The sequence below is a fragment of the Mustela putorius genome, unplaced genomic scaffold (genome assembly GCF_011764305.1).
Source record: "Mustela putorius furo isolate JIRA1106 unplaced genomic scaffold, ASM1176430v1.1 tig00003932_pilon_pilon_pilon:0A:0A, whole genome shotgun sequence".
Lineage (NCBI taxonomy): Eukaryota > Metazoa > Chordata > Mammalia > Carnivora > Mustelidae > Mustela > Mustela putorius.
This window is the reverse complement of record NW_025422077.1, coordinates 5725606-5743741: the sequence shown is the minus strand read 5'-3', so window position 1 is coordinate 5743741 and position 18136 is coordinate 5725606. Positions and strand designations below refer to the sequence as shown.

The window sequence follows — 18136 nt, the reverse complement described above, 5'->3', positions numbered from 1 at the left end:
CGCCATTCTCCCCCGCGGCTACCTGCGCCGCTCCGAGGGACGGCGAGCCCCCGAGAAAGTTCAGCCGTCGCCTCCCCTCACCCCTTCCCCGCGGTCCCGCAGGAGTTAAATGGCCACCTCATTTCTGATGCTAATGTTGCCTCTGCGGCGGTCCGAACCCGCGCGGAGCCTCCTCCCATTCCGACCCCGCCGGGGAGAACGCGGGGCCGCCGCCGCCGCCGCCGCCGACCCGGGTGCGGGCGAGCGGGCGGGCGAGCGACCCCGCCGCGCCGGGAGCCGCGCGAGGAGCCGCGCCGGGAGCCGCGCCGGGAGCCGCGTGAGGGACCGCGTGAGGGACCGCGCGGGGAGCCGCGCTCCGCCCGTCCGCCCAGGCCCCGGCCGCCGCCGCCGCCGCCGCCGCCGCTCACCCACCTTGCCGCGGCGCGCCCTCGCTGTGGCCGTGCGGAGCCGAGCCCGGCGCTGCCAAGTTGCCTCGGTCAGGAGCGTATCATGTTACAGCGCCGGGCTCGGGGCTCCGGCTGCGAGCGGCAGCCAGACATGATAGGCTGAGGCTCCTCTGTTTACACCCGGCCGCGGAGGGGGCGGCGGCGGCGCTTAACCCCTTCGCGCCGGGCCGCGCCGCCGCCGCCGCCGCCGCCGCCGCCCCGCCAGCCCCGCCAGCCCTGCGCCCCGTCGCCGCGGCTCGAGGCGGTCCGGGCCGCCTTCTCACCCCTCCTTCCACACAGACACGCGCGGACACGCACGCACGGACACACACACGCGCGCACACACACCCACCGCGGGCCGGGGCATCTTAACAGCCGTGCCCCAAACGAAGAGTGTGCAACTGCACCAAACACTGGTCACAGGCATGCTTTAAAGACCCGGCTGGGAGGCATTCCACGCGCACACACACTCACACGCACACGCACACACACTCGCAGGCCATAAAACACCGGTGTTCTCTAAAGTGGCTTTTCGGGCTGCTGTGGATTTTTCTGGTTTTCTCCAGAAGCACTACTTTGCGGGGCTCACAGAAGAGCCTCTTCCCCGGCGCGGGGATGAATCCCGACCCCCGAGCCGCCACCATTCCTGCGCCGGCCCCCGCCGGGCCGCGGGCGGAGCGCGCCGGCGAGTGCGGGCCACGCGGCCCCCGCCGCGGCGCGACGCGGGGCTCGGGCTCGCAGGACGCGCCGCGCGGCAGAGGTGGGTGCCTCGGCGGCGGGAGGGCTCGGGGAGCCGGGCCTGAAGGCGGCTCGCCTGGGCGCCGCGGCCGGACGCGGCGGGGACCCGCTCGGCCCCCGGGGCTCGCCCCGCCGCAGAAGGCCGGGGGCCGCGCCGCGCGCCCCTCCTCCGGCCGCAGCTGCCGACCCCCGCGGACGCCGCGGAGAGAGCCAGGCCGGCGCTCCGGCGCGGGAAGGAGGTCCCCGGGGCTGCAGGCGTGGGCTCCGCGCGCCGCAGCCAACTCTAGGGGATGTGCCTGGGCTGGGCAACCCCGACCTGGAACAGCTCATGGGGTGCTCTAACTCGCTTTACTTGGGCATGGAAGCTACTTCAGGATTGCAGCACTTCCACACGTTTTTATTTAAAAATGGTCTTTCCCCCTCCCCCTCCAGATCCACTTTTATCATTATTTTTGCATTGCCTCCAGTCCCACGTCCCTCCTTCTTTTAATTTTTTTTTTTCTAGAACATTCCATCCCCCTCAGCTTCTTCCTCCATTAAACTGAGACTTGAACGACTGTGTGTTCCTGAGTTTTGGGGTTCGGCGTGCTTTCTTCCAATCCCTCCTGGCCCCTCAAAGTATTTTCATAAATAAAGAAACAAAGAAAACAAGCAGCACTTGGCATTACAATATTCCTATCAATCAGCACACCTTTCTTTTATTAGCTGTCATCGCAGGGAACCAACCGTCTTCTAAATACGGACTTAAACTGAAAAATTAATACTTTAAGAAATCATTAGCGTTCTCCATTAATCAATAAGTTCCAATAATGAATGTATTCTTACCTCAATCCGTGATTGAAAAACCGTAATTTCTTTTTCTTCTTTAGCATTCTCCTCCTACCTTGACTTTTGTCACTCTTCACATCTAACGCTACATACAGTAATGTGAATACAGCTCATCTGCCTCTTGGATACTTTTCCTTCTCTGTTTTCATTACCGTCAAACACATCCATCATCATACATGGAAATGTCTGGTGTTACTCCACGTTGAAGTAAAGTCTGTACCCTGTAGTGTTCTCTCCTCTCAGTAATAATGGCTTCTCGAAAATCCTGACTCACAAGCATTCTGTTACAACACGATTATGACAACCATCATGTGTGTTCTTCCCTGAATGGTCAATATGTTCACCCTTTAATTAGGACATTAGTAAGATCTCCCAGAAATTCTTTAAACATTTATCTGACACAGTCTTAATTTCCAAGTTATTTCAGGGTTTTGGAACTCTCTTTAGTAAAATTGGGTCAAAAAATAGAACAATAGATATTTTGTGGGGCACCAAAAAGACTTCTAAGCTCTTAAGCAAATATCTCCTTAAGTCTTAATATTTTGAACGTGATCGCCTACAGATCACTGTGATGTGTGTGACTCTTCAGGTGGAGGGGGTGCCTTAAATAATTGCAAATAAACACTATTTAAGTTGGAATATGGAGAAGGTATTGTTCCGTTGGACTCTTAGAAGAATGAAATAGGTAAAACATCGCACAGTTGGAATTTTTAAGTATCTGCAGGTCTTGTCCATGTTTCAGGAATGTACGTCTGGATTTTCTATGATGCACATTAGCAGATGTGGGTTTGAATTAGAACATTAGAGGACAGAAGGGCGAACACTCTAATGGGAAGAAAGGAAGGTTTTAAAATCTTAAATCACTGTTTGGGTCAAGATGAATCTCAAGAAGACTAATACTTGGCATACTCATTTCCCCAGATAAATGCTATGTAAATTGGTCACTGATTGATAGCATTTATTAAAATTCCAATTTAAAATGCTAATTAAGCAATGCCCATTTATACATATCAGATACAGGTTAGGTAAATTTTTATATTGGACTACATTGGAATATTCTACATGCACATCTACTTCTACCTTTTCTGAATACAAAAACTAATTATTTCCAAATTGCACAAAGACAGTATCCCTTGAGAATAATCAAGGGCTTACTCTGAACGCAGCTGAGCAGCAGTAGGAGCTCACAGAGAAGAAGAGGAAGAGATATGGTTTTAAACAGTTTTTATCGCTGAAAAGTGAAGGCTGGCTTCCACATATATCTTCCCAAGAAAAGACACAAAGTTTTGTGGCCACCCCTATCCATACAGTAAATCACTGCCCTCTTGTAAATAAAGGAGTCTACTGAAGAGTTCTATAGAGACATATAATAAGGCACACATTAAATTTCTACTTTCATCTACTACAGTTTGCCATATTGATGATATCAGGAATAATGAGCATTATGGATACTGCCTTTTATAGGTTAAGCATTTCTTGTCTAAGATTTGCAGAATTCCCTACAGTTTCATGAGCAGACGCTATTAAATATGTTGAATTATGTGGCTATTTTGTGTTGTGAATAAATAACCACATGAAATCATACTTGCGCTATTAAATGAATTTTACTTATAACTGAATTCACTTCTTTAGGCATAAAAGCCTAATGACTGCACACCACAAGGAAGATTTTTAAAAATGCATGAACCAAACCAAATCAAAGCAAATTGTATTAAAGAAAAAAAAAAAGTCCATGAATGAGCTGTTACTTCAGACTGGCACCAACTTAGCTTTAATATTAAGAATTCTTCTGACCTCTCTCTACTTAAGCCAAAAACCGTGGGGAACAAAAATTCGGTTTAACCAAAACTAGGATCATTACCTTTCCTGCTGATGATCAAGTACCGAATCCATACTGTTAGAGATGCTAGTACAAAATCAAAATCTAACACTTTTCGCTCTACTGAACATATGACTATGATAACCACTAATACAGAGCACTTTATTTGAGTGTCACTATATTTAGCATTTAACACATTTTTATTTCTCTAAGCAAGCCCATATGAAAAAGTAATATTGTTATCCCATTTTACAGATGAGGAAACTGGACCTAAGGTTAATAATGGTCCAATAGTTAGAGAATACCATAGCTTAAATTCAGCCCCAGGTGTCCTGAGCTTGATGCTTAAGCCATTTGACTAAATACCTAGTATTTAGTAGTTAAAACTGGTATTAGGCGTGTAGATCACTTTCGAAATCAAACGTGTCAGGATAAGCCACACCAAGGATTTGGAAACATGATATTCAATTCTAAAACCGATTATTTGCGGATTTGGGAGGAGGAAAAAGGAAGAGACACGGTTTTCCCTGTGTTTTGAAGTTAAGCTTAATAGTTAAGGTTACTAGTAGTATACAGACCAGTATTCTCTGCAAGTTGGAAGCTTATACAGGAATAAAACAGTTAATAACTATTCCTGATTGAGGAATTGGCATAGGTCAATATGTACCTGTCACTCTAGAATTTAGTTTGTCTAGATGGACCTTGTTAAAAATTACACATTTATTTGTAAACAGTTTTGTTCTTTTTTAAATACACAAGTATGTCAAAGACACTGTTTATGTCATCAAAATTACAGTGCACTGACATCAATTGGTACATAATAATTGTATAATTACTTTGATACATGCTGTGAATTGAATTTTAGATTTCATCTTCTTTTTCCCAAAGTGTTATTTTGTCAGGAGCAAGAAAGTCTCTAACAGCTATGTGGACTCTGTTAGAAGATGACATAAAACTGTATTTAAAATCATATTTCTGGGTCCTTTTCCCAATGAAGTTCAATTATCATTTACACTGGAACCAAAATAAAGGCTTGAGGAAAAGGCTCATCCTAAAGTCCAATTCATAATTTTCACAGATGTTTACAGTAAGTCTAAAAGGATGGTATAATAGTAGGTGATTCTTTGATTTAACCTACAGAAAAATCCACCCACAATATAGCTTTCGAGTTCACAACTATGTGCAATGACCCACATCCCAAATCTTTCTATCAGGTAAGTTTTCTGCTTTATTTGTAAAAATGTTATGTCACCCAAAACACAAGTGCCTTCTGAAATCTGATACTATGTGAAGACCTGAGACTCTTTCTTTAGATCTCCAATCATGTTTGCTGTGTGACAAAAGAACTGGTTCTTATTTTTGTCCTAATTCAGGTGACCTTGGGCAGGAGCATGCTGGGTCCTCCACAGCCTGGGCAGGCAGGGAGGGAGGAGGAAGCAAGGTGTGGGAGTGTGTGATGAGGTCTGGACTCCTTGCAGGGGGCAATCAAGCAATGCACTGTATCCAAAAGGCTTAGTGAGCTTCAGCTCTGTGCTGGCAAGTATCCAAGTGGGAAGGAAGGGGGCGAGGAAGGGAGATCATTCCTCTCTAGTGGTGAGAGCGAGACAGGGGGCAAGAGGGCAGGGCTTCGAGAGAAATCCAGATGGTCAGCAAGAGTTAGCGGGGGGTACATATGCCAGGGACTGGGCATACAGCAAGAGCCAAGGACCCAAGTCAAGCCACCAAATGTCCAAAGGCAATGTTAGGAGGGAGTCTGTATGGAGTAGTGTGTAGAACCCTAGTTCCATGTATAAACCGCCATGACTGGGGAAGCCCAGGAGAGGCCGAGGTAGAGTTGGCTGGTTGGATCCCAAGGCTGCAAGAAGCTAGACTAATTCCCAGGCCCACCCAGGGATGGCAGTATTTGTCCATGCTTGGCAATTTACTGGGTTCAACTTATTTTTATGTTTTGAAAATGAGAATACCTGTGGGGTAGAGGGTTCTTGGAATGTATTCTTTGATAGACCACGTGTTAAGAAACGGAAAGGTGATAAAGAAAAATGATAGAATTATTTTAATTGCAGTCATTTTGTCAACCTGATCTCTGTTTCCACCCATCATGCCATTTACCCAACCCCAAAGCACATTGTAGTGTTAGTTCTCAAAACACATTCTCCGTTGAACGTTAAAAAGCTAGGCAATATATCTTTGAGATTAAATATCTTACTATAAATACTTTGTCTTCTTTGTTCAGACACCAAGAATTAGGTATTCATTGATGTTTTTAGGTGTGTAATTATCTATAGAAGAGAGTAGCTAATCACTGGTCAAATCCTTTACGCAGTGGACAGAGCATAGAATCAAACGAACTTCTATAGTCATTCTTGAAAATTATCACATAAACCCATAAGTATTAAGATCATTTTTGCAGGTAGCCTATTTAACAAGTCTTTATTGACATACGAATCTAGATAATAATGTATTATTTTCAGAGGGTTCATGACATAGTCACACGCAACACATCTTTCATGATTTTTTTTCTATTTTGTGAACATAAATCATGTCTAAGCACATGTTTTTATTGTCATTTTGGATGGAGGTATATGCCTGATCCTTCTGTTTTCACCTGGCCAATGTCTGCTTGTTCATGACTTGGTTTGGGAGGCAGTTCTTCCAGTTAGTCTTTTGCTGATCCACTAAGAATTTAAGAGTCCCCCCTTTGAGTTCCCATTGAACTCTGTAAATATCCTTTTCATCATACTATATTCTGCTGCCTGTCCACTTGTCTGTAACTCCCTCCAGACCATAAACACAGGAGGGCAGGAACCACTTCTCTGCTGATTCCCCAGCACTTAGCATAGTGTCGTGTACTAGAGACATTAAAGAAATACTGGGTGAGGGACAGGTAGATGGAGAGATCGTGAGAAACAAACAGCCCCGATTGAAGAAACTGCTTGCTACAGAAAACCATCTGTATCATCTGTATTTATCACACTGTTCTGTAATTATTTGGTTTTCTGTCTCTGTCTCTCTCTCTCACACACACACCCTTAACCCAAGGCAACCTAACCTAACCCACATTTTGAGGCTCCTAGCACCACAGATAGTTTGAGATCACTATCTTTCAAAACTATAAATGTTCACTTTTTCATTATAAGATCATGGAATTATAAAACTGGACACACTCTTAGTATGTGATCTAATTTGGTTGTACCCTTCTGGATCCCCGGACACAGAAGAACCCATTTGTTGTTGTAGTTGTTTTTAACCCCTGCCCTGCCAGGTCCATTTCAAGTGATACATTAAAACATTTCACATTGTTTACAAGGAGCGAATTCTACTTTGAGAGTCTCTAAATCTCTAAAGCCACTGTTTATGCCCAAATGTTCTTGCTCAGTCTTCAGTAGAAACAAGGAAGAACTGGTCACCATTTTCTTTTTCTTTCTTTCTTTCTTTCTTTTTTTTTTTTTGAATATTTTATTTATTTATGTGTGTGAGAGAGAGAATGAGAGAGAGCATGAGAAGTGGGAGGGTCAGAGGGAGAAGCAGACTCTCTGCCGAGCAGGGAGCCCGATGCGGGACTCAATCCCGGGACTCTAGGATCATGACCTGCCATTTTCTCCATAAGTGGCCTTCATATTCTTGAAGTTGACTGTTCTCAAGTTTCCCCTTAAGATACACATTGTCAGGCTAAATAATCTTGCTTATTTTTATTTGACTTTATTTTACCATTTCCTCATGGGTTGAATGTTCATCTCTTCCAGCATCTTACAGGCTGTTCTCTGAAACTCCTTCACAGGATGTGTGTGTGGGGGGAGGGGAGCTGCTGAAAACCACGTTGACTGGGTTATCAGGCTCAAGATTTGCAGATCAAGGCCAAGGATCCAGAAAGCAGGGAAAGAGGGTGACGCAAGCATTGCACTGGATATCCCTCTTTAGATATGCCAGCAAGGGGTTCAGAGGTTGGAGAGAAGGGAATTAGCTCTGCAATGTGCATTTACTAACCCATTCCGTCACCCTGATATTTCTGGAAATAGATGTGATGCCAGGTGCTGAGTGAATGCAATCATGGGCGTCGCCTCCATCCAGGGGGCACGGAGGGTGACAGAAGGCAAGGTCTAGGAAATCGGAGAGAGTCAAGAGTGTAGCACAACAAAGAAACCCCAGAAGAGAGGTTTCGAGACTCCAGGCAGACACCGAGGAGGGCGACGGTTAACAAAGCCCCAAGTCACAGATTAATACTTACGCCTAAATTTGGCAGGAAGCAGCAATTTGTGGCCTAAAGGGGAAAGACTGTCTAGTAGAGTAATGGGGTGAAAGTCAGATTTAAAAGCAAGATGGTGGGGAAACGGAGACAGCTTGTCTGCAAACGAGAGTTTTTCTTCAAAATTCTTAGATGTGAACTTGACTTACATTTATTGAATGCCTATTATGTGCCTGGAACACCTTAGGTGTTTGCACAGGAGATGCCTTCTTTAATCCTCCCTGGGGCAAGAGGAGTTTAAACCTAGTGTAGAAAACTGTATTTCCATTACTTAGAATACTCTGTAGGGAAAAATATACTGGTACTTTTAAGGCAAATTTCTACCTGAGGTCTCTCTCGGTCTGTAAAAAGCCAACGTGCTTCTCCCGTCTCGTGGAAGGGAGGGAGAGCTTGGGCAGCATAAGAGGAATCATGCAAAGATACCCATGGGGCAGAACTGAGTTTTCTAAAAAAGTGGGAGGGAGTATGAAGTAAAAAACAGCCTGAATCGGCGTGTTCCTCCTCTTGGGGCTGTCAGCTTCTGAGTGACAGCGAGTTTCAGGGACTGTTTCTTTCTTTAGAAGACTGGTGTAAAAGAAACGAGGTCTTTCCAGAGGTCTAGAGTAGCTGATAAGTAAAATAAGGACATCTCTTCAGCCAATGCTGAGCAAGGTAAATGCACAAGTCAAGAGATCCTGATCTCTAAGGCAAGTGTCCAGGTGAAGATATCAGCAGGAGACTATACAGGCATTTGAGTGCCCACCCTCCTTGGGGGCAATTTGATTTTGACACAGAAACTACTGTGAAAATACAAAGAGCTCTATGTTATTTCTGGCCAACGGCCTTTGCAAGACTTTCAACAAAAGGTCTGTACAATGTGATCATTCAAATGAATTCTAAAGATTAAGGCAGAACAAGTTAGAGTATTTTAGAATTAATTTCATAATATTACTCATTAGATCAATATATCACTGTGTCACTTCAGCTCGAGTTTCAGCTCTAGTGCAGAGGAGAGAAGCAGCTGGTAAGCAGAAAGGCCCTCCTAGTTAGGTACAAGTCTCTGTTGATTAACTGTATCTTTTTTTTGTTTGTATTCTAGTATGGATGTGGGGTGAAATTTACCATCAAGGAGTTTCTGGCAGGGTTTCAGAAAGATGGTTAGAATGAGGAATTTTCTGACTGGCCAAGAACAGTTAGATTACGTTGTGATTAACAGGAATTTATGATTAGGGAGAGAGGTGCTAAATTATACTGCGGCATTTATTCCATAAAAAGCTTATTCTATTGCTTGGTGATTATTTCTAGCAATTTTAATAAAAACATGTAGTGTCATAATCAGGGTCAGGAAAATTCACGGCTGTAATTCAGATAAGCAGGTATCTTCAGATTACTTGAATAGGCACCACGGAAACTGGTAATAAAATGGGCTCGCTGCAGAGAGAGAACTCAAATGACACAAAGAGGCTTCTACAGTTGGTCCATTGAAACCTGGGAGGAGACATCACAGCCCGCCCTTCAAGGATTCTCTACAAATTCTCTAGGAATCAGGAAATCTGACGTCCAGACAGGACTGTTCTGATAGACTGTGTGACCTTACTAAGCCTTCACTGATCTGCGCCTCAATTTTTCCCTCTCAAAAAGGAAATCACTCAGGTCTTTTGAATCCTTTAAGGGGACAAGCCATCTTTGATGTCTTAGGATCCTCGTTTTCAGTTATTGGATATTTGGATTCTTGCATTTTCTTAACCTTTTTTCTGTTTCCACTCTACCTTTCCACTCTCCTGATTGTTTCCTTGCCTGTCCATTCAATATCAATTTACAGATCAAACTTTTGCTTATTTCTTTGGAGGAATAAGTTCAAGGGCCCACTGGGTCATTTCCAAATGCTGACTTCTTAAGGCAGATGTGATTTAGAAAGCAGGTGTTTTCATCTTTATTTGACTCCACATATGAACATCCCTTGTGTGGTGATCCTGGCCACATTCCAATGCATGTAAGAGGTGGAAGGTTCTTTCTTTCCTAAGAACCTGGAGGATTATTTTTTGTCAGAAGCCAAGAGAGGTGACAAGGTGTATGTGAGTTATATTATTATATGTTTGTTTTTGTATTGTTAGTGGCAATCATGCGTGTTTATTCTTTTAAGCTAAGATTTCTGTATCTTGCAAGATCTCCTTCTTCTAATGCCCCTGTGTTCTATGGACAACTTCAAGTTCATTGTCCTACAAGCAGGAGGATCTTTGTAAGTGTAGTTAGTATCACCACCCGTTTCCGGTCTTGAAGAGATCACACAACATCCCCCAATGTTAGGACCCAGGAGAAACTTGAAGCGTATTGCTCAAACCCCTCACCTCCTCACAAGGCAACTAGTTTACATAACGCTAAAAAAACAGACCTCTCTCCTATTTACCACTGATCCTAATAATCGTTAGCATGGCCCTGCACCCACCTCATACTTCCTTAAGCAAAGAAGTGTTACCATTTGCCTGAAGGCATCTGTTCGATAGAAAATGAAGAATCTCCGTGACCTTCATTCAAACACGAAACTGCCCAGCCCCCTCTAGTTAATGTGAAATTTAATTAATGTCGTAACTAGCTGGAGAAAAAAAAAATCTTTTCCTGAGCCTAGAATTAGAACATTTATAATTTTCTACTTTTTTTTTTTTTTACTTCTAAAGGATCAAGAAGACTTTCCAAAGAGTAAAATACAAATCAATATTCAATTTTCCTCCAATTATGAAGAAATAAACCAACTTCAGGTCTTTCTTATATCTGTACTGCCTGTGAATTTGCTGCTTTTATAGCCTCGTGAGAGACTAACTAAGGATCACTATCCTCTGCAGAGACAGCAACTACAAATGCCTAAAAGGGGAATATTTGAAAATTCTTAAATTCATTCTTCTGCCTTTTTCCCTATCCTACTTCAAATCAATTTCCTATTTTCTCACATTCCTCCCGGCTGGCAGCTGCTCCTTCTGGGCCTTTATCTGGCCCGAGGAAGAACGACAGGCAAGCAGTTGCCTGGCATTGGATGCCAGCCCTGTTCCCAGTCTGGAGACAGAATGTCTAATCTCCATATTACAAGCAGCTTCCAATGGCCCCGTCTTAAAAAGCATCGTCACACTCAGGTCCACAGGCTGGGGTCCCCTGTCTTTCTTTTCAATGGGAATTAAAAAAAAATTTTTTTTTTCTTGGAAGACTCTTATGAAAAAGGAAAACAATAACAATATTCAATTTGCAAATCAAGTCACTAAAGAAAAAAAAATGCACCTGCATTGTGAATACTGAAGAAAGGAAGAAGTCATGTAATAAACACTATTTGTAGACTGTCTGAAGCCGTACAGTTGAAGTAAAATAGCTTTCTCCAGCGCCTGGGTGGCTCAGTGGGTTAGGCGTCTGCCTTCGGCTCAGGTCATGATCTCAGAGTCCCGGGATCAGGCCCCCCCATTGGGCTTCCTGCTCACTGGGGAGCCTGCTTCACCCTTCATCTGCCTGCTGATTCCCTTGCTCATTCTCTCTCTCAAATAAAGAAATAAATAACCTTCAGAAAGATAAATAGCTTTCTCTGGTGGCCTGACAGGGAGAATGGACTCTCCCGAGCAAATCCGTAACTTCTATAAACCGTGAAACTGGCGAAGACCACCCTCAAGGACCATGAAGAGATTTCCCCACCCACCGCCACCCTCGAAGAGCCAGCTACATCAGTGGAAATGGCACCTAGCCTCCTTGATGTGTCTGACTCGGCCATCAGACTCTTCTCGGTATATATCCAGAATTATATTTTTGTAGATTCAAAGATCCCCGCTCAGTAGAACAACTCACCACCCCCTTCCGCCCCCAGCAATCCCCACGGAAATGCCACACATCTTCTCTGTCTCCAGCGTCTGACGGATCTCTGCCAAAGTGGGTGCCCAGACCTTCAGTGCAGTAGCTGCGGCTGTTTAGACCTTCCCTAGTGGTCCCGCCCCGCAGGGATGACTGCCTGGCAATCTTGGTAAGGACTGCCCAGTCCTCTCACTTCACTTTCTTTCCACATGGATTTCTAAGCATGTTCCCCTGCCTTTTTTTTTTTTTCCTTTTGTAGTGTATGGCACAAGAAAAAACAATCATCTGGTCTAATCTCTGGAATATAGTTTTATAAAGTCAAGGAAAACAGGGCAGAAAAGCAATTTACAAATAAAATATACTGATCTATTATTCTTCTAGTTGAATGCAATAAAGCATAATCACAAAGTTCTCACTGCAGTATGGACCACTTATTTCCTGAAACCAGACTCCTTCTGATTTTCCCACTTCCTCCGAAAGCTCTGGACACCAAGGTCATGTCTTTTCCCTGTTCACCGTGTTCGGGCGGAAGTTGCTATAATGCTCCTGTTTTCACAGGTGCCTCCTCTTCTCTCACACCCTTGGTTTTTTTTTTTTTTTTTTTTTTTCCTTTCCACTGAGACTTCCTTTATTCTAAGTCTCATTTCATTACCTCTGTCCTAGGATGTGTCAATAACTCTGATACGGCCTCTGCGTCCCCACTCCAAACCATATTCCAGGCGAGCCTTCCTAAGGACTTACTTGCAAACGCTCCCCCATGCTGAGACCCTCACTGGCTGCCTATTGACTACAGAATCAGTCCCCAATCCTCGGTCTGTTACCTAAGAGGACTTACCTAAGAGCCTTGGCAACCTGATTTTTCTCAAACATAACTTTACCCTTGCTACCGCTTGCGAGTCACATCGCTCCCCCTGCCCAGACTCCCTCCCCTCCACCTCCCCGCATCTCTCGCTCCCCACGCCCCCCCCCACGCCCCCACCCCCCCCACCCCCCGCTTTTCTTCATCTCTGATTTGCACAATCATTGCCATCTCTCAAGGCCTCATTCACAAATGATGTTATTCCATGATTTCAATTTCCTGCCAGGCTCGTAGCCAATCACTTTATGTCTTCAATAGGATGTCCTACGGGCATCTTAAATAGAACATGTTCAAAGCTAAAATAATCATCTTCCAGAGACTTCTATGGCTTCTGCATTCCCTGTGTCAGTGAGCGAAACCTCTGCGCCCCCCCCCACCCCGAATGCCCAAGAATGAAACGTGGATGCCACTGTGTGCTCATCTGGCAGCCCAGTCCCCCACATCACATGGCTCCAGCGGCCTTCGGTCATCTTTGCTACTTCCATCGATATAGTCACTGCCTTCCTTAATGAAATCCGCATTTTCCACCTGGTTACAGGATCATACCTGCCTCCATTCTTGGCTTCTCCCGACACATTCTTTCCACAACAGTCTGATCTCTCAAAATGAGAAATAGAACCATATTGATTTCCGGATTGAAAAATTTTAAATCCTTCCCCACTGCCATGAAGATAAGTTCCAAATTCCTTGGTAGGGTTTATAAGATCCTTTGGGAACGAGCCTCTCCTTGCAGTTTTTACTATCGTTATGGTTTCTGGCACTTCACAAAGCCTATTCCTTCTCCTTGGAAAGGCATCCTTCCTCCGCTCACTCCTCTTTGGCCTTCATGTCCCAGCTCAGAGGCCTCCTCCTTCTGTCCTGAAAGTCTCCTGTCCCCTCATGGCTAGATGCCACTGGATTATTGCAAATTCACTATACTAAGAAAATATAACAATGACAGCACTTACTACATTGTATCTAGTGTTCTAAGATACTTCCTGTTGTTCAATATGATTAGCTTAATGTTGGTTAAACGAAAGAACGGATATATAAAATATTTCACCTGACTACTGCCCAACAGAAAGACTTTACATGGTAGAGAAAATTATAATAAAAATATATCACGTTGTGCACACATCCAGGTGGATACCCAATAAAATAGTAAACATGAAACATATTTTGAATCCCAGCCCACCTCAAATGTCCTTTTACTCAATTTTTGCATGCAGAGATTTTATCTGTCCTTTGGCATTTAATGTCATTTTCTTCTCAAAGCCCTCCTTGACCAATTAGTTGACATTAATCTCTTCCTCTCTACATTCCCCTGGCTATTCCTTTCTGATTGTATTACCGCGTAACTCCCTGCACTTGCTGTGGCTGTCTCATAGGCAATTCTAATGCAACATATCCAAAGTCAAACATATGACATGTCACACTCACGCCCAAAGCCATTCCTCCCTCTTGTCCTTTGTATTTCAATTCATATGTTTCCTCCCATAGTTGACCAAGGTAAAGTTTCGCCTTTTCCTCAACTCCAACAGAGTCCATCACCATATCCTCTTGCTTCTACTCCTTACATAGGTCTTGAGTCTCAGCCTTTTTTTTTTCTTTTTTCTTTTTTTTTTTTGGTTCATGCAACTGCTGTCCAGATTTAGATCCTAATCATCTTGTGCCTGGATTTTTACAATAGCGTCCTAAATATTCTCTCCCTCCTCATCCCTTAACCTTACTGGCACCCTCTTTCCACTCCTGCCAGAGTTACCTTTTAATAACACAAATCTGCTGGTGTCTCTACTTTGTTTCCTACAAAGCCAAATTTAACCTCCTTAGCAGGACACCTTAGGCCTTTTATAACAGATCCTGGGCCTTTCTTCTTAATTTTCATTTGCTGTTTTTCTTCAACCTACCCCAGAATCTTCCTTCATAAAATATGTTACCTATTACTCCTCAAAATATACTTTGCCTTTTTGCAGAGGAAGGGGCCTACACACATTCAAATTGTATACACTAATTAGAAAATTCAAATAAATCAAACGTTTCCTCTAGCTGCCACATTTTGTTACTCACCAGACCAAAACCGAAGCTGCATAATCTCCCTCTGTGATAGATGCATGGAGGCCTAATGAAAACTAGAAACCATGGGCCTAGGAGTCAGACAGTTCTGCATTCAAATTCTGCCTCTGCCTTATTTTCACTTATTAGATGCCTGATCTTAGGGAAATTACCTGACATTTCTGAGTCTAAGCAATGTATATAAAATAAAAATAATGTAATTCCTATGTTGTTGGCTGGCTGTGAAGTTAAATGAGATAATTACTGAAACATACCTATCATACAACTGAAATACAGTAGAACCTCAAGGCAGGGCTCACATCTCATTCATTGTTCAAGCCCTCACAGTACTTAGGATGTGTACACACCGAATACAGTTGATTTATCTGAACTGAATTTGTGGAAAATTTTAAATTACCATGGCTAACGCAACTGTTAGAAGATCCCTTGGTTCTACAGTAATAAAGATTTAGAAATTTTCCAAACATCAAAACTAATAATTCGAATTTGATTTAAATTGTTAAAACAGAATAGCTTCACTCCTTGGCACTACTGGAAATATTAATTCAATCAGTCACTTTAGGCAATAAATTACTTAAAAATTAATGTTGTATCTAAAGAGTTTAAAATACAGTTGCGATATGAGTAAAATCAAGTATTTAATTATTTCTATTTTTATCATACTCATCTAGAGCATATGGAAGAAATTGCTCATACAATTTATGTATGTGCATGCAAATAGATTTCATAGTCAAAGGTAGTACAATTAAGCACTGCATTAAAAGTTAAAAAATTAAATAATGTTGATGGACCCAAATAAAAATTAAAGTTAGTTCTTAATATCCAAGAATGTCAAATAACGCTCAACAGTCCTATGATATTACGGAAGTAGAAAAGGATTTTGAGACAGAGGTAGCATCATTATTTCTGACACAAATTAGCTATGTGTGAATTCGCAAATATTGAGTCTGGAAGAGGCAAAGATTATTTTCCTGTTTTTAGAATAGCGGCAGTCATAAAATCCCCTGATACATTTCCCCAAAGAATATAATGGAGTTGGTTAGAGTCTTTGGAAAGAAGTAGCCTCAGGATCTGTAGGGTCAAAAGACAGAATATATTTCCTAACTCTGAAATACTGGACCTTGCTCTCAGTATGTCACACGTGTCTGCACATAGGTTAAACAGTATTCATCTGTTGGGCTTACTGGACCAGAGAAGCACTTCCGCCAGCATAATCTTCACAATAAGAATTAGTGACCATCGGAGAGATAAGAAAAATAACAATATGATACTCATGATCTTGTTTGCTAGTACTTACTTCCTCTTGGAGAAATTAAAACATCAGGTGACAAAAGTTGGGCAAAATAAAATACTGTTAAAATTCATCATAGATTTTTAGAAATCTCTTTTTATTCTAATGTATGGATTTATCATAACACACATGGGCTGCCAGAGTCACACAACACCTTCCAAAAGCCCCCTTTTTTTGGATTGCCTGCTTGGCTTCATGGCATCACCTGTGCAATTTCAGTTTCAATTAACTGACTGAATCCATAGATGACCCAAAGAAAGCCAACTACCAGCAAGGCCAGCGTCCGTATAATGGTCTGCCATGATAGGTCTACCCAATATGGCTGTGTTGTCTAGGGGATGGAGACTATTCTCCAGCGAGTAGATCCTGTCTTTGGGAAGCTGGATCTGGAGATAAAACGGGAGAACAAACATCTATCAGCAACAGAGGCAGAAGCAGAAGGAAAAAAACATGTGACCTGACCAAGCCATCGTAAATAGGGGGATCTGGACGTGGATATCTCTTAACACTCACTCCACTTCCCTAAAACCCAACTGAACACTTGCTGATGTGTCGTGATTAACATTCATTTCTTCCAGGCATACTGAAACGGGTCTCTGTTTTTCTCTTTCTTTGCCAAGTCTCTATAATAATTCTTTACCGCCTAGGTAACCCGAGTAACTCTAAATCCTTACATTCCACAAGCCTCTCATGTAGTCTCCATCAGCACTCTGACTCCGGGCGGGTTTCCTCCATATCTTGGGTCCGTTAATATTTACTCACAAAAACTGAACTCACAAGAAATGTCTCTTTAAAAACCTGCTGTATTTATAGCAAATACATTAGCATGCATTTTGTTTTTATATTGCCAAAATGTTTTGAATAATCACCTGTCAATCACATTTCCCTTTTGTGGGAACAGAAAGGTCAGCAAGTTGGCAAAAAAAAAAAAAAAAAAGACAGCTCTGGCTAGGGTTTTGGTAGGTGGGATAAAAAGTCACTTCTCATGTACACAGCTGCGTGTAATGAATGCAACATGTTTGAGGCCTATTCTTGGATCAGTTCCCCTACATTTTAAACTCAACTTTTCTTGGCAAGATTTCTGGGGCCATACTGTGTATGTGTCTGAATTCCTTCAGCCAAAACCTCTTAATATAAAAATTCAGCACTATTGCATTTTGTGTAGATGTCATGACTCAAGATCCAGTCTGTTTTATGTACCATATGAATCAGGACTGACCTCTGTATTACTATTGACTTATTTTTAGCACAAAGTGATATTTATCTATGTCATTTTCTATGGCCGTGGATAAAAACGGGCACATATATTATCCTGGAGACGTAACAGTTTATAAGGAATATGTACAGGGGGAAAGCATTTTTAAGTGAATTAACAGAAAATACATAAAACCAAAACCACAGCCTAACTTTTGCCTTAATGAGTAGCAATTCTGTTGCAGAAAAAAGAGCCAAAAAGTTCCGTTCTGGGGAATCCAACTTCCTCTCTCTCCCAAAGGAGAAGTTCCTCTCAAAATAAGACTACCCCTCCATAAAACACACAAATAGCTCCCTCTTGCTTGTTTAAAGCTTTTCCTCTGAGTTCTGGAACCAAAGCTATATTTTAAAAAATAAATTTTTTGCAGAAAGACTGCAAATGTTATCTCAATTATTAATATATTTGGAAATCTAAGTGTTAAAACGAAAGTTAAGACACAGACTTTAATTGATATAAGGAAAAAGATGAATATTTTCCCAAGCACAAAAAAACCGTATCATGTTTTAAGTTAAAATTTATGAAGCTGAAAAGTCTTATTGAGCAGATCTCTAGAACTCACCCAGCATATAAAGAATTTGAATATCAAATCTAAACATTAACACAAAAAGATTTTGAAAATAAGCTAGAAATCATGAACAGATGCCTCAGCGTGGAAGAAAATTAGAAATACAAATATGCAAAACCTAAAGGCAAATATTTTGGAAACATGTTTGGAAATTCAATATTTTTCAACAGTCAATGAACATTGAGGTATTATATTTTCTGTCTGAACAACTGGCCATTATTCTATAAATTTGATAAATATTCTATTTTGAAATATACTTA

The 18136-nt window shown here is 42.5% G+C and overlaps 1 protein-coding gene across 9 annotated transcripts in view; it reads right to left on the bottom strand.

The window, feature by feature from the left end:
- The window catches only part of TENM3 (teneurin transmembrane protein 3), a 436872-nt gene that overhangs the window by 334031 nt on the left and 84705 nt on the right, over positions 1–18136 (bottom strand). Inside the window, exon 1 of one of the 9 annotated variants that reach the window (XM_045069409.1) lies at positions 412–505. The exons of the other annotated variants lie outside the window; for them this stretch is intronic. The gene's annotated coding sequence lies outside the window, so the exon portion shown is untranslated. Of the gene's footprint in view, positions 1–411; positions 506–18136 lie in introns of those variants that run through there. 9 annotated transcript variants of the gene reach the window in all.